A 22,822-nucleotide genomic window follows, 5' to 3' on the forward strand; every position below is an offset into this window, starting at 1 on the left:
TGGGGTCAGCTAAACTTTGGTGCTCTGGGTTGAGGCTTGGAGTCCAGGGTCTGGGGTCCAGGGTCTGGGGTTGGGGTCATCTCCAGGTCTGGGTTCTGTTCCGGGGGTCGCAGGTCAGGGTCAGCTCCGGGGTCCGGGGCTCGGGTCCAGGGCTTGGGGTTAGCTCCAGGGTCAAGGGTCCAGGATTGGGGCTCTGGGGTCGAGGGTCTGGAGTTGGGGCTTGGGCTTGGGCTTAGCTCCGAGGTCAAGGGTCTGTTTTGGGGGTTGGGGTTTGTGGTCTGTTTCAGGGGTCATTTTGTCAGGGTCAGCTCCGGGGTTGGGGTCGTCGTCTGGGGTCAGGGGCTTGGGCTCAGCTCCAGGTCTGGGACTTTGGGTCAGGTCTGGGTCCGGGGCTCGGGGTCAACTCCGGGGTGGGAGCTCTGCGGCCGAGGGTCTGGGGTCAAGGGTCCAGTGTCAGTTGTCCCAGGCTGAGGCTCAGGATTTGGGCTCGGGGTTATCTCTGGTCCGGGGTCCACTCTGGGTGTTGGGGGTTCACGGCCCTGGGCTGTGGGCTCTCCACGAGCGCTCCAGGCAGCCGCCGCTGAGGGATGGCTGCGCGGGGGGGGGCGGGGTCCCCAGGGCCGGGACCGAGCGCTGCAGCTGAGCCGGGCGGTTCCACCGGAGCGGGGAAACGGCAGCCGTGGACCGCGGCCAGCCGCCCCCGCGGGAGCCCAGCGCCGCGGCGAGGACTCCGCGAAGCCTCCGGGCGCCCGCCCCGAGCCGCGGAACCCACGCGAGGCGGAGGCGGAGCCCCGCCCCCACGGACGCCCCGCAGCTCTCTCAGGCCCTCACCGCCCGCCCGCCCCTCGGGCCGCCGGGCGCGCGCTCGGAGCACGCCGGGACTTGTAGTCCGGGCGCCCCGGCCGCGGCTCTGTCGGCTCCGCGCGTGCGCGGATCCCGCCCGACTTCGGAAAGTCGCTGCCTCGGATCGGGCCCGGACCGGCTGCCATCTTGGCCGAGGGTCGGAGGAGCCGCCGCGCCCGGTGAGGGGAGCAGGTTCCGCGCCGCGGGCAGCCCGGGAGGGCGGGGGCGAAGGCGGCGGGGAGGGGAACTGCAGGGGAGGCGGCCTTCGGGGGAGGCGCGGCGGCCGCGCCGCTCCCCGGGGCTCCGGGCGGCAGAGGCGGGGGGCGCGGGGACCCCGGCGGGCGCGGGCCTGGCTCCTTCAGGGGCTCCGGCCCCCCCCCCCCCCAGCGTCTCGCCGAGCGGCGGCCCCGCCGCGCTGCCTCCCCCCCCCCGGGCGCTGGGCGGTCGCTGCCGGGCCGGGGGCCGGCCGGGGCCGGCGGTGTCGTTCCGCCTCCCCAGGGCACGGGGCGGCGGTGCCGGGCCCCCGGCGCTTCCCTGCGGGACTGCCGGGCTGTGTGCGGGGCCCTTCCCGGCTTTTGCTGGTGGGGCCGCCCGAAGGCGGGCACCCCGGCTCCAGCGTTTGTTTCCCCTCCCCAGTCGTCCCCTGCCATCCTCTCCAGGCTCCCTGTGGCAGAGATCGGCCCGTGGACCTTGGCCCTTTCGGGGCCTTGGGGGTTGCTCCCGTCACAGGCTTTGCTTTCCAGCAGCCGCTCCGTAGCACAGCCCCTTCTGCAGGTTTTGTTTTTAGTCTCCTCTGAGGATCTCGTGCCCTCTCTTCTGGGTTGTTATCCAGCTAACGCTGCTGCAGCCAGTTTAGGAGGGTTTGATGTATTTGTCTTGTCAAGATACAGCCGTGCTATAAAGTAATGTTACCCAGTGATAAAGCACGAGTTTGGGTGGTGTTTATGGTGAACCTTGTTACCTCTTGCTGGTGCCACTGCTGTATTTTGGAAACATCGATAAGTTCTGGCTATTAACCCTCCTGTTGCCAGATAGGGGTTTTTGGTCTTGTGTGGTGATAATATCCAAGTGAAAGTCGAAGATGTTATTTGAGATTATGAATTGGCTCTGAAATCCAAGCATTCAGCTTGTTTTGATACGTGTAATTTGTGATGTTACATTCGTTAAAGAACTCTGTATTTGCATATAATGCAGAGAGAGAGGACCAAGCATAGCACTTAGCACTTACGAGTTGTCATTTGTGTAGTGTTCTTTACCATTGAAGATTTGGAAAACGTCCCTAGTGAAACTAATCTGTTTATCTTGGTTAGAATTAAAGACATCAGAAACCAGGGGGGTTTAAACCATCTTTTCTCAATATGTGATTATTTTTTTTTAAATGAGTTTCCCATTGCTTTGTTCCATCTCTGCTACCTTACTACTTGTACTTTTTGCAGAGGAAAGCAGAGAAATCTGCACCAATTCCAATGATGACAATCAGCATTGAGAGAATGACAATAGATCCGCCTATTGATTACTTGAATTGATCTGAACAAGGCATATAGAAGAACGAAAAATCAACTGCTGTCTGTCATCAGCTCAGAATTTTATTGCTTTAAAAATCATCTTGTTCGGAAAAAAAAATCACTTCTCCTTACAGTGAAGGACGAAAACAGTTCTGATTTAATTACAATTATATTGCTCTTTGCTACAGCTGTTTAAATCTGAACTTCATCTAGTGTGCATTCTTAGTTATGATTTGACGGAGAGTTTTAATCACTGTCCTGAATGTATTCACCTCAAGTGATCATCAGGGTAATATGCACCGTTCTGATCTAAAGTGAGTTTTCTTGTGTTTAAACAAAGAACTGATACAATACACATGAAAGATGATGTTGCAGTGGAAAATAACTGAGACTTCTGAGTGCTAACTCTGAAAGCTTCTTACAGATTACACAGTTATTTTGGGTCTTAAGAGAGGTTGAGAGAAGATTATTCATATGAATTTATCGGTTAAGCAACAGTATTTTCTGCAGTCAATTTTCTCTCCCTTTGTAAAGTTATGTTTGTTCTGTGATGAGGCAGGCCTGAAATATTAAGTTGTCTTGTTCCTTTGGATCTAAGTTTCAGAATAATTTGTGAAAGTTAACTACTGAATAGATAAGCTAATAGGAAGACAGGTGTTAAAGTAGTATTATATTTCTCATGTGGAGTTTACATTTGTCATTATCTCTAACAAAGCTTGCAAAAACGTTAAATGAGATTTTAAAAATTATTTTTCTTTTATTTTGTGGCACATACAGTAGTTAAGTCCGTTAACAACTTTATCTGTATAAGTCGATGACAAAGTCTAAACAAACATCTGTAAATATGGACTGTATAACCAGAGTGGTAAACCTTCAACCCTGGCAAAATGCTTCCTGCGCTGCAGCTGAAACAGTTTGATTTCTCCTTAAAAGCAAGGAAAAGGCATCTGTAGGGTTAGACCAGAATGAAAACCTTGGAAAGGATAATTATGAAGCTTCTGGGATTGCTATCACCAATGCTATTTATTTTTAAGGCTTTCTGTTTGGCTGTCCAGTTAAGTTCATATAATACTCCAATTTTTGTCAGTCTGCTCTGTTTATACATAATCGGAGGAACTGCTTTGTGCCCTTACAGCTAAGGAGAATGAACAGGCATGCATAACTTGGAGGAGAGCACTGGCCTCAGTTGCGTGCTGTAACTGCACTTTGCTCAACTGCTGATGCACTTTGAAGTGTGTGCTCACCTCAGAAGAGGAAGTAGACAAGCCATGATTACAGTCTAGCTTGGGAGCATTCTGTTTGTAAAGTTACTTTTTTACTGTCTCATATTTTTAAAGGTTTTAGCCAATCAACTTATTTGTATTCTTGGGCTGTGGTTTGTCTGTTACCAGAGCTAATTCTGCGCCCATGTTTTGGAGAGAGAAAGTTTGTTTTTCTTCTTCATCCCTCTTGCATGAAGAGTAAAGCAATAAGGATTGGAGAGTTTTCTGCAAGTGGCTGGCATTCAGCTTTTACTTACTGTGCAGAGTTCTTGTAGCTGAAAGATTGATCATTTTCTTCATCAGAATTGCAAATTGCACTTTGATGAAATGAAAATAGTGCATCAGACTGGGAAAGAACATTTTAAAGAAACCAAGGCTTCGTTTCTTATGACCAGTTTTTAAGTTATGCCTGGAATTCCTCTGTTTACTACAGTGGGGCATAGAACAAACTTCCTGATTAAAACATCAAGGACAGATTTTTTTTTTCTTTTTTTCCTCTCTGAGGAAACGTGATACTAGATGTTGCACTGGTTATTCAAATATTTTTATTAAAAAAAAAAAAAAACTGGCAGTATGTTAATACACTGTTTTTTTTTTAATAATAAAAAAGATCCTCCTGTTTAGTAACTGATAATGCCTGCCTTCCACCCACCTGCCTGAGCTATTCTAAACTGTGCTCATAGAAGATGCCTATTGTTTCAGACGGCACAGAAGTACTTAACATCTTTGCGTTTAGATAATTGGTTTTGAAGTTCAGAGTTCGCGTTTAAAGAGTGTGGCCATTGAGCAGAAAAGACCTAATTTCTTCAGGTGGATTACTAAAGTATTACCATGTGCAGCCCTTCTTCTTTTCAAGAGAAGAGAATGGTAAGTGACTTAGCTTTTCTTGAGCTGCACAGATCTCAGGCTTTAGGTTAGGCAAATTATGGTAGGGAAACTGGAGTTGTCAAGAAGAGGCTGTTGATATTGGCCTCTGTAAAATCTTTGTGCTGTTTACTGTTGTTTATAAGTTCGGCTTTTTGTCAAGAGGACATACCTTTTTCTCTCTGTGTTACCTAGATACCTGGAAATCTTTTTAAAGTTTAATGTGAATCAAAAGAAAGACCAGTTAAGCTTTAAAGAGACCTTGGATAGAAAGAAAAAACAAAGTAAAGGCATGGGTGTATAATCTGGTTCTGATTTACTCATTGCATCATGAAATGGAAAGCCATTTGCAGTGAAGTACCCATCAAGAGCATAAATTTGTGACCAGGAGCGTATTAATTTACTTAAATGAAACAAGCTGTTTGATTTCTTAAGTTTCCCATGGTTGTGGTGGAACTTCTGCCTGTGCGAGGCGTTCATGTACTCTGCAGGATTATGTCTGAGTGGAGTGAAGCAGTTGCTGCCTTCCTGAACTTTGCTTCTTCCAGTACAGTGAAAAAAGCTCAGGAAGATTAGATGCTGGCTGAACAAGCTGAAGAGACAAAGAGTGGATTATGTTAATTTTCAACGTGCTTTTGGTCAGCAACCATTCCCAGTGCTTGTTGTTTTTTAATTAAATATTAATAATCATTGCTCTTGCTTGACAGTTAGAGTGGTCAGATATCCAAATTTTAATTTCTTCACTGCTGTCTTCATACACGTTTAAATAGATTAAGACCTGTTGCTTCAAATGCTATGTTTGTGCTTTGCTGACGCTAATTTTTGCTCTGCCAGTGCCATGAGTTGCTCTTCTCTTTATTTGCAATGCAGTTAGATGGAATCAGCTCTTTATAAAGATTCAGTTATGAGTTTTTTTTCTTACTTTGGCTTGTCACAGCCTGAATTGTCCATTGTATCATGGAGTAATTTCTCTTCATCTAGCTTATTTTTACAAGTGTGTGTGTTTAGGTATCTGTGTACCTCGTACTGCTCTGACTATATCATTTCATAGACTGGATTGAAAATTAATGGTTAACATATAAAAATGTTCACAAGGTGATAATGTCTTTGACATGATCTTTAATCTGACCTGCTAAGTTATTGGAAAATGATTAACTCCTTATTTTCACTGGATTTTACTTGAACACCTCCCTTTTCTAGTTAAAGCTTACAGGGGTGATCCTGCATGTGAAGGACACTTCATTCTATAAAACAGTGGGGGGGGGGGAAAGGCATCACCCTTTTTTTATCTTCTATTTTCTTACTTGCCTTTTCATCGAAGAATAGCAAGGCTGTTCTTTTTCTAAATGTGTGTGGTTCCTACAGTGTGTGTTCTGTCCTCAATAATGCGGTCTTCAAATAAGCTTCTTATTCGAACTGTTTGAAGGGGAATAAAGTGCATCATGGTAACAGGAACAAGGAGGGAAATGCTGAAGGTAAAATGTTCATCACCTAAAGATGCAGAGGAAACCTTCTGATCAATGTGCAGATAACTGGCATGCTTGTTTCTGTGCTTGTTAAACTGAGTTTACCGACGAGTCATTGGAATATCTTTTTTTAATGCTACTTCAACATTTTTGTTATTAATCTCCCAGATTAGTATAAAAACATAGAGGCAGCCTGTGGAGTATTCTGAAATAACAGAATACTTATCCACACGAAATAAGTGGAATTATTTGCCTTTTTGCAAACGTGCCATGTGCTGTATATTAAAATGACAATTTTCAGAGTAGAGCTGCATTTGTTAAACATTTGGCTGACCCAAATCCAGTTCACATCACTAAATAAGCTACCACAAGATGCAGGTTTTCTCACTGTTCTTCTCACTGTGCACCCCTAGAATCAATGTATTTAAGCCCTGATCCGAAATAAAGTTTGGACAGGTGGGTTGGTTCTTTGTGGAAACCTGTAGCTATTGTCAGTGGTTTCTTCGGGTATTCTCCATGGTTAATAGTTTGAAACAGGGTCCTGCAAAGCATGGTGTGCTATTCCTTTTTCCTTTCCCCCTCTATGAGGCCCTGAGCACTACAAGGCTTTTGTGGTGTTAGTGACAATTCAGGAGTTATTAAGCAGAAAATAACGTGTAAGGAAAGTCTTGCTTTGCTGTTTGTCTGGGATGTGAACATCTGAACAAAAAAATTACTATTCCTGATGCTGATATTAGAGGTGAAAATACACAGACTGCTTTGTATTCCCTTTGAAGCTATCAACTTCCCAGGGAGTTGTGTTGCTGAATGTCGAATTAATTCCCAGTTAAGCGCTGGGCGATGCAGGAGCTGAGGGTGGAGAGGCTGCAGCCAGTAACAGTGGGGACAGGGTCTGTTGGGAGAGAGAGCCTCAGTTGTAGTTGGAATTCCTTTCCTTTTTGGAATTTCATTTCGTATTTTTAAAATAGCAAATTCTGTACTTTGTATTTTGTATTTCTGCCATCACACCTTAAAATCAAATGCAGTAAAGTTCCTGTGCGTTCCAACTAAATAAAGAAGTGTCTTAAACTGTTAATAGTAGGACTGTTGCACCTCAGGTGACTTAGGGTTTGTGACTGGAAGAATGCCTTGATGGTTGAAGAGGTGATTACATAGCTTTAGGACCCTTTGGGTCTGTACTTGTACTCCAGTATGCGAGTAGCTTTTTTGTTTGCATGATAATGCAGGGAAAAGTAAGCTGCGAAGGGGTGTTGTGTAGTATTTCTGTATGGTGTAGTAATTGTGCTTATGCTGAATTATGCTTTCCATGTAACCTACCACCACCAAAGAAAACCTGTAACTATTGTTTTGCAGTTAATCAGGCTTTTTTTTTTTTTTTTTTCTCCCCTGAGGATTTGCTGAATTGAGACAGGTCACTAAGTGTCAATCTAGTGCAAGAGCTGGCCCGAAAATGGATGCGAGCTTCAACGTGGCTGGGAGGAGGAGAAGAGAAGGTGAGGGACAGCCACTCTGGGGACTGCTCCTCCAGCAGTATCAGGCTGCCCAGCGCCCCCAATAACTGCAGGAGCTGCCCTGGCACCACACTTACTGCATGGTTACCTCTAGCTCCCTCTAAAATTTTAGTGGGGGAGATGTTTCTAAGCTTCCTCACAGTTGTGTTTGTGTTGTACCCCTGTAGTGTGGTGATTCCCTTTAAACGATGGATGATGGATGTCATTCATGTTTATTGTTAGCAGATAGTCCTGTTCTTTTTTCAAATGTGTAATTTTCAGTTTTGTGTACAAAAGATCTGGGATGTAAAGACTGAAACTTCTATTAAATAATTTTATTTATTAATTAATGTATTACATAAATATTTACTACAGTCTTCTGGGTAACCCAAGATTTCAAAAGAGAAGTCTGCTTTGTTTTCCGATTGGTTTAGGGCTGCACCAGAATAAAACAGGAGGGCTGGGAATATTGTAATAATGGAGCAGTTCTAAGCCATTTTATTTTTCAGGGAGGCATGAGCTGGAATGTAGCAAACAGGAGCATTTTGCAAGTTTGAGACGGTTGCGTTGTCCGCTCCTGGGTATTTTTTCATGTTGCCACTGGCAAAAGGTTCCTAGGAAGCAGGTGACAGACATCTGTTGCAATTAGATAACATGAAGATATTTTTTCCGAAATTCAAGATTTTGCTAGCAGCAGTTCATAGTCTTCTGTAAGACAATGACCCAGAGCAGAATATCAGCTACCTCAGTGTTTGCTTAAATTATCTCAAAAATGTGGAAATTATCATTTCCATTACAGCCTTCTGATTTGCTTGCTTAATAATGCATAATTTAGGTTGGAAAAAATCAACCTTTATTTCTGTCTGGCACTGAATTTAGCACACAAGAATATTTAATTTTATTGTGTATAGTAGATTTCCAGTTCTTGTTTCTTCAGCCATTTGTAATGCTTCAGAGTATTCACAGAAGTTGTTTATTTTTCTTGTAGGACAATGCATGTGTGTTTTACCTTTGTAGTTAGATAGCTGTAAGAAATTCTGTGCATTGGCTCCAGTAGCAGTCTCTGGTTCTTAGAGCTGGCTTTACTAAGAGGAAAAGTCCTGTGCTACCTCATTTGATAGAGCAGTTACAAGCAGCAAGTGATGAAACTTTCTATTTCAAGAGATTTCAAATAATCAGCACATTTCAGATTTGTGGTTATGTCAGTGGTGGCAGAGAATGATTCCTCATTTCTTGCCAACTTGAATTACTTGAATTGCAGATTTGCATAGTCTGGTTTGATTTACTTCATTGCTCAGGGACCTGCAGTGAAATCTGTTCTGCTAGGTAGTTTTTGTAAGGTGATGGGTACTATTTGCCAGTATGTGTATGTTCATACTTCCATGGTCCACATTGTCCACATTCATGAGAGCAACAAAACTGAGTTGTTTCTGGGGCTTTCTTCACTCTTACACCCCCAGAGAGAGGTGCCTTTGTATACATGTACACCTTCATCAGTGCTGTTTATGTAAGTCCTCAGAATTGTACAGGTAACTATTAAAGCAGGTGTGCAGTGTGCTGTACAGGTTTGTACCGAACATAACTACATTAATGTAAAAATGAATCTTTGGTATCAGATTTATTACCTTTTTGAAAAATCTATCTATTACTTTTAAGTCCTGCAAGTGGCAGATATAGTTTTGGTTCTAGGTGTGTAGACTACTAATATACAACAGCATTTAAAAACACTACTTTTTAAAACAAGTGTAATAGTAAATTGTGATACTTAGTAATAATTTAAGGTAAGAGCATAATTTAATGGTCAAATTTTGTTTTTCATTCTCCCAAGAGTTAAAACCTTGGTTTGTAGGTTAGTATGAATAAATATGTATATGTACCATTGATAATGAAGCGTAGTGCTGAGAGTGGAGTGGGAAAATGCATTGAAACAGGCACTGATCAAAAAGAAAAACTAATGGGCAGAAGTTACAAAATGCTCTGTAGATGCTGTCCTCTGCTATTAATGTCTGAATATGTAACTGCTTCTAAAGCAACTTAGTTAAAAACCGCAAAAGGTGGTGGTTTTGTATTTTGGTTTACTTTATAATATAGAGATAATGTATAATATTTAGATTCTTACTGGCACATGAAAGGTAAGGCCTTTGAAATACATTTTCAAATAGCTGTAATACAAAAAACATTAGTTTGCTTCTGATGCCAAATCACAAAATAACCAATATTGTTAATGCTCAAGTGGTGCTTCAGCATAGCTACTGATGCCAGCCTTTGTCTTCATCCCCGTGAGCATCAGATTGCATTCATTAGTGTTTCTGAAGTCTGCTTGTGAAGGTTAATGATTTCAGCCTTCTAATTGAAATAGATCATAAGACTAATCTAAACAGCAATGCTACATAGGTATGTCTGTAATAATGAGTTAAATGTATGCATGGGGAAATAAATATATGTATCTTCTAAAAAACGTCTTGGATGTTTTGTAGAAGGCTGACTCAAGCTGCATGGTTTTGTTGTGTTTGTTTGTGTTTTTTTTTTTCATAGTGATCAGTAAAAAGGTAAAAGGAGATAGTCTTTAAAAGTGAGAATAAATACCTAGTGTAGGCTTGTGCACTGAATTTGAATACAGGCCTTGGGAAGAGCTGGAGAAACTAAAGTAGCTGACACTGAAAGTGAAGATTACTGAATCATAAGAAGGTGCCTATCTGTTTATGCGAACTGTGCCATTCTATTCAGACTGGTAATACTTAAGCTGTCATTAATAACTGGTCATTGAAAAGGAACTTCCCCTGAGGGGAGGGGAAAAACAAACACACACACACACACACACAAAAAAAAAAAAGCCCAACTTGATAAATGTCTCTGTAAAGGAGGAATCAGCTGCAAGACAGAGACCTAAAGAGAACAGGCTGGAAGAACAGAACAGGTAGAAGAGGAATGATTGAGTTTATTTTGGGGAATTCAGAGAATCACAGAAAATGGAGGTTTTAAAAGAGTTCTGGAGATCACCTAGTCCAAACCCATCTGCTTAAAGCAACTTCAGTGAGCACAGATTGTTCAGGACCATGTTCAGTCAGGTTTGGAGTTTTTCTGAGGATGGAACACCATTGGCAAGAGCCTGAATACATCTTCTTTGCCCTCACCCCCTTCAGTTATTTATGCACACTGATAAGATCCTGCTGAGCCTTCTCTTTTCCAGGCTTAACAATCCCAAGTCTCAGACTGTCCTCATATGTCACATTCCCATATCTTTGTCATCTCCTACATCCCCTTTGGTTGGCTCACCCCAGTACGTTTGCATGCCCCTTGATTTGAGGGGCCCAGAAGTACACTCCCTGGTGGTGTGGTCTCACCAGTGCTGAGTAGAAGGGAAGGACCACCTCCCTGACCATGCTAGTGATGCTTGTCCTAATGCAGCCATGAGATGCTGTTGATGCTTTTTCTTTGCTGCAAGAAAACACTGCTAATTTGTCTTTAGCAGGACCAATGTTTTCTGCAAGCTACTGTCTAGCCAGCTGGCCCCTGGCCTTTACTGGTTCATGCGTTTATTCCTCTCCAGGTGCAGAATTCTGCACTTCGTTGAACTTCGTGAGGTTTCTGTGTGTTCATTTCTCCAGCCTATTGTGGTCCCTCTGAGTGGTAGCAACCTGTCTGGTGTATCAGCCACTCCAGTCAGCTTTGTGTCAGCATACATGTATTTGCTGAGGGTCAGCTTGGTCTTGTTGTCCAGGTCATGAATGAAGAAGTTAAACAGTGCGGACCAAGGTGTATATACTGTAGGGTACACCAGTGATGGCCAGCCTCCGACTGGACTTTGTACTGCTCAGCGCAGCCCTTTGAGCATCACAGTGCTGCCAGCATTCAGCCCCTTCTCACAGACATGTAAACTAGCCCAGACTTCTTCAGCTTGTCTGTATGTTACAGGAGACAGCCTTGAAAGCCTTACTGAAGGTAAACATCTGCTGCTGTCTTCTCACCCACAGAGCCAGCCGTAGAAGTTTGTCAGGTAGCTCAGACATGATTTCCCCATCCTAAATCCATGCTGACTAATCCCAGTCAACTTCTTGTCATTAATATATTTGGAAATGGCTCCTGTGAGCATCTGTTTCCTGACCTTCCTAGGGACTGAGATTAGGCCAACCAGCCTGTAGTTTCCTGGATCCTCCTTGCTCTTTTTGAAGATAGCAGTGACATTTGCTTTTTTTAGTTCCCAGGAAACTTTTAGGAACCTGCAGAGTCACGCAGAGGGAGCCGAGTGACCTTTCTGCTGCTGTGTGGCTCAGCATGGGCTTCACCGGGCTCAAACGCCCCTCCAGAGAGCTAGCAGAAATTGAAATTTTGATGCATGATTTTTATCTGTTGTATATAGAATGAGTGGGAAAAGTACAGTTTTTCATCATCTCCATAGGTACTTTGTATTTGGAATTTATCTTCTTTACAAAGAAAAGGCATTTGTATTTACACCAGGAGTGCCACTCAGTTACTTGCTGCCTTTCATGTGGCACCAGTGGTCCTGCAGCCCAGCTGAGCGCAGTTGCCAGCTCCGGCCTCAGGAGAAATCCAGTCTCCTGCCTCTGTCAGGGCACAAGCACGTTGCTCATTGTCAGAGCTTTCTTTCACCTACAGCATTATTCATTCATGTGAAATAGAAACATGCTTTAAATGTGGCCTTAATCAGTTAGATCCTTATTTACTTAATTTTAACTGTGGTGGTAATGTCTTTCCAGTAGTTTCATAGAAATATTTTTTTTTTAGCCTAGATAGCAAGCAGAAGAAAGGAGAGGTGGGGAGGATTCTGAAACTCAGTTCCTCCAGAATAGTCTCCACCATGGTGACAGCAAATTAATTTAATCTCTCTGAGCCTTAGTGTCCATACGTCAAATGGCTAGAGCAATATCCCAGAATCACAAAAAGCAACTCTATTCCTAATGATGGAGAATGGGAAACTTGGGACTTAAAGCAAACATTTGTGAGAAAACATCTCCAAACTGAAAGGGAGCAACAGGTGCTTCTCAGTGCACTCAGGTGAACCTCTGAAACTGTCAAAGTGAAAGATAGAAATCTTTTGAAACAAAGTAACTAAACATACTAGTGCATGAAAATACTAACGGTCAAGTTCATAGAGTTGAAGAAAGAGAACAGAAGTCATGCCAAAGAATGAGCTTGAGTCAGCAGACATAACTTAAACCCGGTGAGGTACTCTGTATAGCCAGAGAGGAACAGATGAAGAAGAGAAAAAGAGGGAACGCACCTGTATTAGTGTTTTACTTTGGGCGAGGGGTGCACTTTGAAGTGAGTGTCCTGAGTGCAATCAGGCTGCTCTTGGGTTTGACTTATGAAACAAGCTTGGCTCCAAGAAACTAAGTTGCTTTTGGATTAAATGAAACAGGAATGTGCAGTCTAGCTGCTGTCTGGCCATGAGATCATGGCAGATCTGCTCCAAAGTAAAGCTCCAGAAATGCATGCGGTGTTGGTACCAGGTCCACAGGCTGGCCCTGCTTTCCAGCTTCACTTCTGTGAGATTGCACTTTGTGTTGATGTGGGCAAAGCTGCAGCAAGGCAGAGCAAGGAAGACACAGTAAGAACTGATGAGTTATTGGCTTGAAAAAGATTTACAGTTCTAAAATGTGCCGTGACAAGGAGGTGGGCTTACTGGCACTTCTGAAAGGTGCATGCAAGGAAGTTCTTAGAAAGATTACAGCATGAGAGGTGAAAAACAGTTCTGCAATGAAATAATATATGTTAGGCAAATATTTTGCTCTGTGAAGCTTAGAAGCCATCAAAAGACACAATAAGCTGACACAAGCTAAAAAGCAGTAGGCCTATATTTAAATTCAACTTTAAAAAAGGAGCTATTTTAATTTGCCTTTAATGTGTACAATGTGATCAGCGTAGAAAATGAAGATGCAATAGAAGTCTTTAAGAAAAGGCACAAACTGAAAATAAATTCTTACTGATAGCTTGGTAGTGAAAGCACTTGTGTGGATTTTTATTAATGAAAGATGCAGGGAAACACAGAGCCTAACGTGTTGAGGGAATAGTTATTACAATTGTTAAACCCAAAATTATTTTTGGAAAGCAGTGAGTGCTTTATAAGGGGTTAGCTTAGAAGTTGTTCTCAGTCTTTCACTTGAGAACCAGATGAAATGAATGTGCAAATTTATATTGGAAAAAAATATCATAAATATTAAGAGGAAGAAAATTTCTGAGGAATGCATCTTTAAGCAACTTCATATTATAACTTCTGGGGAGTCTCTTGAAAGTTTCTCTTACGACATTTTATTAGTAGTATGGAAGAAACATACAACGGGCCCGAAATGTTAGGAGTGGAAGGCACTTGTGCCCATTTATACATTAGACAAATGAGATATGCATTTGTATAAAACCACAGAGACACTTACTTTGTGATATCTGGAAACTTGGTTCTTTCTCGAGATACAGTGATTACAGCTTGTAACTTGCTGCTAGGTTAGTGTACGGATTCAGAAGTGTTTTTCTCTGACTGAGTGCTGGGTCTCACTTTGGAGCTGGCCATGTTTGGGAGGGTGTTGGGGTGGGTTACCTCCAGAGGCCCTTCCCAGCCTAAACCATTCCCTGCATGTATAGAACACATTTGCAAGGAAATGAGAAAGTGCTTCACAGAAGCATGTTCTCATTTTAAGATACATGTGTTTCCTCAAATGCTCTTCCAAATTAAAATCTGTCTAGGAAGGTTCTGAGATACAGATGCCGCTTAATAGTTGTTTAGGCTGCCTTCAGAAATGTCTGAGAGTAAAACCAAGTAAACTTGTCTTCTCAGTCAGTGTGAAATTTTTCCCAAGGCTTTGTATCACTGCTCTAAAGACACTACCTGTTCTACATATTTTGTCTTGTCCTTAATGTTCTGGGCAAAATTTCCTATGGTGTATTATTATAAGTTTTTTAAGACCTGTTTATGTGGACTAACACTTTATCCTTCAATATATTTGTTTTAAATATAGAAGTGTTACTTTTTGTTTCTCCTGACTATTATATTCCCTTCTTGCATTTCAGTAAAATTGTTAGAACTACTGAAAGACAGGTAAGGGGGAGGTGAGGAAAATCTCTTCCAGGCAATCACGAGTTAATAGACCTCAAGGAAGAAAATTGCTTGAAGGGGAAAAATAACTTCCGGTATGAGTTAATGTTTATGCTCTGGGTGATCACATTAAGATTATTTCATTGCCCTAATTAAAAATTAATTGCTTACCATGAGTAAGTAGCTTATGGCCTGTAGATTTGTGTGACCATCTCTTCTTGCTCCTGTGTCACATAGCTGAAGCAGTGATAAACAGAGGCCTCCAGAGAAAATTCTATCCTTCCTCTTCCTATAGCAAAAGGCAAGAGCTGAAGAAGTTCTTTGGAAAATTTGTTTATAATGCTTTCAGGGTAAGGTCCCAAACAATCTGCTGCTAATACAAACATTAATACTCAGCTGAGACACTTAGGATGAGGATTTTTGCTTTGTTGGAAGAACTGCTTAGCCTCAGAGCCAGCTGAAGCATAAATGTGTTTTAGGGCTAAATGAGATATATAGGGCAGCTAATGAAAGATATTGCTACTTTGGTAACTGTGCTTTGTAGCTGTCTTGAACTTGTTCTCTTCAGTAGTTGTTTGGTGCTCTAGGTTGTCTTTTTTGATGACATTTATTTAGAGTAGCATTGAGAAAAATAATCTCAGAATTACAAAATATATATGTGTATTTCTACAGTTAGAGTACAGTCTTACTTGTGTAAACTGTAACTAAGGCTGTATGTTGTAGTATATTATGTACACAAAACCACTGCTATTCAGAGAGAGCAGTGATGCTCTCAGCTGCTGGTGCTGTGGGTTCGCCCCAGTGGGCAGCTCAGCACCACGCGGTTGCTTGCCCACTTACCCCAAGTGGGATGGGGAATGGAATTGGAAGAGTGAGGAAACTCAGGTCATGATAAAAGCAGTTCCCCAGGTAAAGCAGAAGCCACTTGCACCAGCAAAGGCAAACAAGGAATCCGTTCGCCACAGCCCCAGCAGACAGGTGTTAAGTCACTTCAGGAGAGCAGGGCTCACCACACAGGACAGTTTCTTGGGAAGACAAATGCTGTAACGTCAAACATCCCCCCCTTCCTTCTCGTTTCCCCCAGATTTTTTTGCTGAGCTTTGCACCTTATGGCACGGGGTGTCCCTCTGGCCATTAGGGCCAGCTGTCCTGGCTGTGCCCCCCAGCTGCTTGTGCACCCCCAGTGCCTCACTGGCAGGACAGCACGAGGAGCTGAGAAGCCCTCGGCTCTGTGCAAGCACTGTACTGCAACAGCGAAAACATCTGTGTGTTATCAACACTGAGTCACAAACCCAAAACGTAGCACTGTAGTAGCCCCTGTAAAGAAATGTATCCCAGCCCAAAGCAGGTATCCCTGGTCATCCCCTGGTAGTGCAGAGTTTATCAGTGACTGCGTGCTGCTGTCTGGGCACACTGTCTGTCTGTCCCCTGGGAAAATTCCTTTCCAGAGTTGCAACTGGAAAGCATTGTTTATACTTTATAGATATTTTCTTGTCAGAAACCTGGAAATACAATTATACTTACTTTTAAATTAAGAAATAAGAAAAGGCTTTGCTCATTAAGGTTCTGTCAATATATGTCTGTAGGTTACATTGTTTTACTCTTTGTAACCATCTTGCCTTCCTCGGAGAGGAAGTTACAGCACTGATTGATTTATTTTTGAGAGCTGTTATTTCCACAAAACTTCATACAGGAGAGAGTTCGCAGTGCAAGGAAGTGTAAGAATTAAAAACTGTAATTAATGTCTACAGGACACAACAATTCTGATTGTTAGGATGCAATTGGTGGTTTTTTTTTTTTGTTTGTTTTTGTCAGAGATCTGCAATAACAGTCAACGAGGAATTGTGCAAGTTGAGAGAAATTTAGGGATTTGGAGGTGCCTTTCTGTGAAGGAGGGGTATTGCTCGCCCTCAGAGCCTGGTTCACTGTGGGTCATTGGTCACCCCCAGTTCTGGATCCTGAAGCTCTGATGGGAGTATTGGCAGCTGGTGGGCTGCTGGTTGTGAGTTTGGTTTGTGTGTTGGCAGCAGAACTTTCTTTAAACCCTACTGAAAGACGTGATGCAACTAAACTGTGTGCAGTCACCATAGTCCAGCTGCTGTGGAGACAGGTTTGGGTCTAAATTTGTTTAGTCATCTTTGTTAAGTTACATAAAAGTGGTCTGTAGTCATGTGCTTAGGGATTTGTTTCTCCCTAAAGTGAAGTCAGGAAACGACGACTTAAAAAGCTTGACAAAGTAGGCTTGCTGAAAAGGGGGACTAGAAAAATAGTTTAGCCCATCATGAAATAGATAAAGGAATGCCAACCCTTATAAACAATCTCTTACTCTGCACACACAGAACCAGCCTGTGATAACACTTGAATACTTTAAGGCTTAAAAGGAATAAACTGGAATATTGGATTTGTAGAATGAAAAGCCATTTGCCTTGCCTGGCAGGCAGCCAGGTGTCTGTCCACCTTCTGTCCAGAAATTGTAACATTGCTCTGGTTGTGCACAGCCACTGAAATTGTCTCCTGAAACCTCAGCACAGGAATGATAAGAAAAGACGTAGGTTTGAGTCAGTGCAGCATTTTGTTGAAACTGCATTATTACAAGTACTTCTCTTAAAGAGTTAAAAAGGACAATGTGAATTACTAAAAGCCATAGTTTGTAAAATGCAGAAGTTAATCCAGTTAATAGCAGTGACTCCAGCATAGCTTAAAAGTCAGTTTTCTAAATTTTTGGTAATTACAAAGATACCATTTCATTGTCTCCTCTTCTGCCTTCCTAATAAGTTTAATGTTCTTTACTGTGGGTTAACGTGCTTGCCAAGTTTAATCTATTATGTTTTCTAACTGTGGTATTTAGGAACAAGCCATTTTAAGAATCGCTCTTTCTAAGATTACAGTAGTGAACCAGTTTTAGCTTAGTGGTTTGCATATATGAATTATTGTTCTTCCTTGGAATGGATTGTAGCATGACAAGGAAACAGCTGAAATAAAAATAGGCTGTCTTTGTTTTCACAAATAGTTTTATCTTGTGCAGCTCTGCAGTGGCTTTTCTTGCCAGGCTTTTTAGAATTAAGTAAAAGGCATATAATGTTCATTTACAGTTTTGTCCTTTTTTTTTTTTTTTTTTTCCTTTTATGAACATGTATTAAAAGTTAGTAAAAGCCAACATCCTTTTAGGTTAGGAAGGAAATTCATTGGCAAGTTATGACAGTTGGCAGCAAAACCAGTTTGTGCCATTTGTCCTGCCTGCCGCAGCTTCAGTCTGTTCCAAGAACAGCTTACGATAGGGGAATGACAAATGTACGACTGAAAGTGGAAACAGCTGTTGAATTACATTGCTTTATTTTCTTTCAATTTGGTGTAGTGCAGTACTGTTTCTTTGCATATATTTTTTTCGTTTTCCAGTTCTCTTCTTCAGTACCAAATACTATATGTATTATAGAAAGCTCACAGGAACATCTTCTGCTGAGCTGTAGGTTCTCTAAGCAGGTCTTTGGTGCGCAGATATGGTAATGAACGAATTCTCTGTAATTTTGATGCAAGTCTTTGGTTTGGGATGCCTGAAGATGCTTTAATTTGGATTGCAAGCATTGTTGTTGAAAGCATCTTTCTCTGCAGGTGGAAGCTGATGGACCAGTTTTTCTAATCTGTGCCATTTGCATAAGGAGCACTGGTTATTCTGTAGTATTGGGGTAAAAGTTACAGTGTGAAAGTGTCACCGAATGTCTGCCCGCAACGTTTCGAGTGTTCTTTTGTCTTTCTCTTTGTCTAAAAAAAAAAAAGGTAGATATTTAGGAAAACAAGGGTTCAGACATAAGGATTAGCCATGCATAAGTAATTGTCCAAGTGTGTTTAGGAAAGATGTTTAAGGCAGTTAAGGTTCTTTAAGGCTATTACTTATTCTTCTCTACTGTAATTTTTAATATGTCCGTGACAGTGAAGCCATCTCCTGCTCCTGTTGTAGGAAACTGGCATGGTAGCACTGGTTGCTGCTCCCTGGTGTGTATGAGGTTGCAGGAAGCTAACAAGTTCTGTGTGAGACTCTACAGAAGGGGAGTGTGCTATTTACTTTGACAGATCTGATGTTCATCTACCCCTTTGTGCTGATCTCACAGGGATTTCCCTGCTGTCTCTCCCTCATCTACCCAGGAGCAGCAGCACGTTTCTGTGCACAGGTGGCTCCTGGGTGCATCATGGGGGTCACCGATGGTCCCTGCTCATCATGCCCTGATGTCCCTGTAGCGACAAGATAATTCGTAGGTATAGCATTCAAACACTTTGGGAGTCAACAGTTGTTTGAGGGTACTCCTTTGCCTCAGACTCTGGCTTACTTAAGCTTCCATAAATCTTAAGTGAATTTTAATGCTACTTTGTTTTTTTCCTGGTGTGGAGTGTCTGTTGCCCCATAGCTACAACGTGTTTTCCTGTTGGGTTAACATGAAAAAGAATGACAGAGGTGCTGTGCTGTCACCCTCTTATCATTCTCCTCTAAGCACATGCTCCTATGCTGGCTGCTCTGCTGTGGTCTTAACAGAGCGAAGGTGTCCTGGTCTTGACTGCTAGACAGTCCTCTGTTTTATTGCTGCAAGAAACACCTTTGTTTGACAGTGAAAGCTGTTTTTCTAACCTTTGCTCTGCTGTTTTTGCTGATTTATATATGTGTGTTTCTATTCTTTCTTTGTTCGTACCAATCTTAATCTGTTACATTTCTCAACAGTGTTCATAATGTTATAAAATAAGTCTCAACTCTATCTGAATTTAGTAATATTTATAAAAGAAATATTTATAAAAGGTATGAAAGGCAAGTAAACAGCGCTGGGTGTGCGGGCAGTCTACGCTCCACCAACACACACACACGAACATCAAACATTCTAAATATATAGAACATTGCTTTACATACTAAACTCAAGTACACCTATACCTATGTACAATCAGAAAAGGTAACAAACAATCCTTTAAGTTCCATGACTTAAAAGTTTCCATTTTCCATTACTTTTGAACAATATGTCTCGCTTTAAGTTCAAAAGCAACTCTGTCTTCAGGCCTTATGCATCCCGTTCTTCCCAGATCGAAGGTAAACATATCCATCTCCTTTTCAAGGCCAATAGGGCCTGGGCCAAAAGGCACGTCCAGGGCACCAGGGGGTGTAACAGCAAAGGCCTGTGATGGCAGTAGCAGCAGGGGGGCCCATGGTGTAGCAGAAGGATCAGTAAACGAGCCCGCAGCTCCCTCACTGCCTGGCCAACCACACGTTTCTGACTGTGGTCCCACACGGCTCTTTAAGGTCTCAGAGACTGCTCGCAAGGTGCCGAGCAATCCCACTGCAACCTCGTCGTTTTTAGCTGCAGAGTCTCACACCTTGACTTCCATTTGGTCCCATGTTTCTGGCTCATAAACTGCCCGATTATTAATAAGGAGAACAAGCTGTAAGATTACCAGGACAGTCTTTGTTCCTAATGTGAGAAACACTCCGTAGCCAATAACTTAGGCTCAGGCGAGGATCTCAGTGAAGTAGTAATTTATTCGCGATTGCAATGGCGGGTGCCCCACAAGCAGGAGAGAGCTCGTCTACTAGTTCCAAAACACAGTTTATATACCTTTTGATGGCAGGACCCTCCTCTGTTTCCCCACTGAGTGGGTAATCCAGGTTCACAATCTGATGCTTCACAAACAATGCATGGCCTTCAGTTGCCAGCCTGTTGAATTTCAAATTTCTTTTGACATTTTTACTGCTTGAAGTGGTAATGTTTCTTCACTTATCTGACTTGACTTGACACCGTGATTTTCACCTAATTGTCCTAAGGAGTCTGGTTGTCTGCATTTTACAAGGTCACCTGCTAAACTTTCTTATCACTGTAAGCATATCTCAGTACCACATTCCCTTCTTCTAAACAATGTAACTCTGCAAAAACAACATTTCTATTCCCACAATTCCCCCCTTTTCTTTTTTTATAAACTGTTGATTTTTGCAAAAACTCTTTTTATTTTTATTTATTTATTTATTTTAAGTGTAATTTGGTAAATATCTTCCTCTTCTTCACTTTCTTTGCTCTCCATTTCCTCTAATATCATCATTTTATCTGAGTAGGGCGGTGGATCTATGGTCATTTGTTTCAATAATGCGGTTTCAATTAACCACTGGACAAGTCCCCTTACACAGGGGATAATGCAACAGCCAATAGCTGTCAAAACTCCTGCTACTACAATCAAGGATGTAAATATGGACATTATCATCCCTTTCCATTTACCAAATCAAGATTTCAACCATCCTGTGATGGAAGTGTCTGCTCCCGAATTTTCTGCCAATTCATTGGCAAGGGTGGTAAGCCCTTGCAATGCTATAGTTACTGTGCCATCCGGGGCAGTATTGTTAGGGATAAAAGTACAACAACGGTTGCCCAGTATCACGCATACACCACCCTTCTCCACGAGCATCATATCTAATGCTATCCTGTTTTCCCAGGCCATTTTGCTGATGGCATCTAGTTGTTCAGCGATTCCTGTCATCACATCCTTGGTATAATTGATGAATCTCTGCTGATTATAATAGATATAATTAATCCAATCCACATTTTCATTGATTGTTACCCACCAGAACAGTGACTCAAACCCTGCAGCAATTTCATTTCTGGCTTTATGTTCATCCGGAACTCCTCTAGGTACCCCAATAGAATCTATGTACACTCTATCATCGAATGATACTCCTAAGTGTCTTTTACTTCTTCTGGGTATTTGTGATGCTTCTCTTTCAAATGCCAGGGTGAAGGGTATAGCTAATTGAACAAGTGCACAAGTGCCTCCCCAATTAGAGGGTAGGGTGGACCGTAAGATCTTCCCTCTACCGTACCACCAGAGATCTGCCCTGGGGATCTCTAGTCTTGAGCAGTTTCCCATCAAGTCCTTGGTAGCACAAGGCAAATTCTCCCAGATGCTGGGTAGCACTCACACCCTGCCGTGAGAGGCAAGCTGTATGGTTATCTATAGCTGTAGAGAATGCAGGGGGAACCGCAATATTGCTATCATGCAAGGAACAGCAAAGAGAGACTTACAGGCCTCATTTTCCCAGGCAGTCTTTTCTTGGTGCAATGCAATCATACATTGTATCCCTTGGGAGTCTTTGGTCTACCCCCATGGGAAGGGCACTATCTGGGCAATTGGTCATCCCGAGGCACAAGCATAGCAGTAGCTACGGTTGAGACTCTGGACAGTATATTTGACCCATTCTATCCAGGCATTCACATCCCCATACCCTGTTTGAATCTCAAATGTTTGAACTGCCACATTTCAGAGGGCCTCCTGTTTACTCTCCTTTTTTCTCCTTGAGTTTCTCCCTTTCTCTGATGGCAATAGAGGATCATTTCCATACAGCTATTCTCAATCTGGCTGTTGGGTCTCTCCCAGTTATTTGTTCTTTCTGCTCAATTGTCATTGGGCATTTAAATCTCCACAAGCTAACACCTCACAAGCATCAAACGTGACGGCTTGTGGTACATAACCCTCTGTCACAGTCACCCATATTTTGATGGGGTATCCCGTTTTTGCTATTATCTGGTCATGCCTTTTCCAAGTTGCCAATTGACCGAGGCCTTCTCTGAGGCCTAGAATCACTAAAAACAAAATTAGTGATCAATTTTTCCCTGTCATTATTTTTAAACCTTAGGTTTCCAAATAATTATCGATACAAAAAATAAGATGTACACTACTACTATAACAACCCCCCCCTTGGGAGCACTGCAATTCGCTATAGGTCTGTCCTTTCTCTCAATCACAAGTCACACTCGTTAGTTACCTGTGAAAATAAAAGGTTAGTTTACAATTGTAAGCTCTTATCCTGCTCAGAGTCCACTATGAGATTTCTCTCTTCAATTTCAACTTCCAACAAGTCTTTTGTAGGAACAGCTTCCCAGGTACTAGGGTCGACGGATGCCTTCACTCGAGTATAGTGAGTCCAACCTTTTTCCGCAGTTCTTATGGCTGTTTCAGTGGTCAGTAATTGTCCTTCCCATTCAGGCTGGAGTTGACTCTTTCCAGGTCCGAGTCAGGACCCGGTTTCCTGGGTGATGGTGGTGAATGGGGAATTCCAAAGGTGGGGTTTGAGCCAACAACCCACAGGTCTTGAGAGATGACAAAGAAGAGGACAACCCCAGAATACAGTTCTTAAGAAAACTCTCTTGTTTTGAATTGTGGTATCTCATCCCTTCTGCCCAGATAGGGCAATCTGAACAGCATCTCATATGGTGAAATTCCTATATCCTTTCTTGGTGCTGTTTAAACCTGTAGGAGTAAGCATTTTACCCAAGGAAGTTGCGTTTCCAACACTAGTTTAGTTAATTGCTTCTTTAATGTCTGATTC

The 22,822-nt window shown here is 42.5% G+C and overlaps 1 protein-coding gene across 4 annotated transcripts in view; it reads left to right on the forward strand.

The window, feature by feature from the left end:
• Positions 1-930: 930 nt before the first annotated feature.
• ITCH (itchy E3 ubiquitin protein ligase) overlaps positions 931-22,822 on the forward strand; it is a 66,816-nt gene continuing 44,924 nt past the window's right edge. For 3 of the 4 annotated variants that reach the window (XM_084296759.1, XM_084296760.1, XM_084296762.1), the window contains exon 1: positions 931-1,022. The gene's annotated coding sequence lies outside the window, so the exon portion shown is untranslated. The remainder of the gene's footprint in view (positions 1,023-22,822) is intronic. The other variant, XM_084296761.1, reaches the window with a different exon arrangement.

The sequence above is a fragment of the Netta rufina genome (assembly GCF_964035555.1).
Source record: "Netta rufina genome assembly, chromosome: 16".
Lineage (NCBI taxonomy): Eukaryota > Metazoa > Chordata > Aves > Anseriformes > Anatidae > Netta > Netta rufina.